Consider the following 1,364-nt stretch of genomic DNA (forward strand, 5'->3'; position numbering starts at 1 on the left):
GGACAGGGCGCGTGCCTGCCCCGAGCCGGCGCGGGCGGGGTGCAGGGCTCAGCCAGTGGCCACCCAGGCCAAGGCCATGGGGGTTTCCCAGCTCCTGCCGCCTACAGTGCTGCAGAGCTGCGCGGAGGTGTGGGGACAAGGGGCGGGGAGCAGGGGGAGGAGCCTGGGCCGGCCGGGTCCCTGGCAGCTGCAGCTAGAGACAGACTCCTAGAACGCGGAGAAGCCAGCTCGCACCAGAACCCGGGGTACTGCTAAGGTGGGGGCGAGGTGCCCAAGGGTCGCCCAGCCGGGTTATGGTGAAGCATGAAAAAGGGAATGCCCTGGGAAGGCCCTGGAGAAGGGAGTGTGCTGTGCTAGCCTTTCCTTTTTTTCCCCTGCAAATCTTGGGGACTTTCCGGGGATCGCGCACTGTGTACGGTTGTGCAGGTGTGCAGGTGTGGGCTGAGGTGTGAGTGGGGGCTGACCTGCCGGCTGGCATGTCTATCTGGACCATTGGTCACCATTTCTCAAATCACACCTAAGCCCTGTGCAGGCCAGCACTTGGTGCCTGCCAGCCTGGTGGCAGGACAGGCAACTCATCAGAGAGGAACCCCAGGCATGGCTGGCTGCTGGCCTGGGGTCTTTTCCCAGAGAGCGGGTCTCAAGTTGGAGGACACAAGTGATGCTTTCAGGACACCGCGTCTGACCTGGAGCAGCAATGCATCCGCTCAGGGAGTGAGTTCTCAGGCCCAGAGGTGATCCGCAGGTCTGCAAAGTGCGCTGCCTCCCTGCTGAGAAAGGCCAGGCCTCCTGCCTAAGTCCCAGGCTGTTTGCTACCACACCATTTCCTGCCTGTGTACTAACTTCTGCCACTGTGGCAGGGTCACCTCACAGAACCAATCAGATTTTAGCCTGAGTGGCTTGAGGTACATAGAATTGGAATGGGGCGTGAGCCTGTGGAAGTGGAGGCCAGGAGGCAGCGTGGTGCCTGCATTTGATCTGACAAAACAGATTATGAGGGTAAATTACCTGTCACATGAATTTGTGGAGGCAGGGCCAATTATTTCATTTCACACCTGTCCTTACACAGGTCACAAGGATTTTAGATTTACAAAAAACAAATCTTGAAGCCCTATTCATTCGGCTTACTCGGTCAGCAAACATTTATGAATACATCTGCATCATCTCTGAGACCCAGGAGGGAAGCGACATTCCCTTTCTCTCGAATTTACATTCTAGTAGACAAGACAGGACAAAAGATAGGAAAACAAACAGATGAAGTAGTGAACTAATCGCCATCAGCAGGGGGGAGGAATTGCATGCCGGAGTATCTAGTAATGGGCCTACTTTACATGCTCAGGGTGTGACTCAGCTCCTCTGACTCC

This window comes from Tupaia chinensis, unplaced genomic scaffold (assembly GCF_000334495.1).
Source record: "Tupaia chinensis unplaced genomic scaffold, TupChi_1.0 Scaffold000350_1, whole genome shotgun sequence".
NCBI lineage: Eukaryota > Metazoa > Chordata > Mammalia > Scandentia > Tupaiidae > Tupaia > Tupaia belangeri.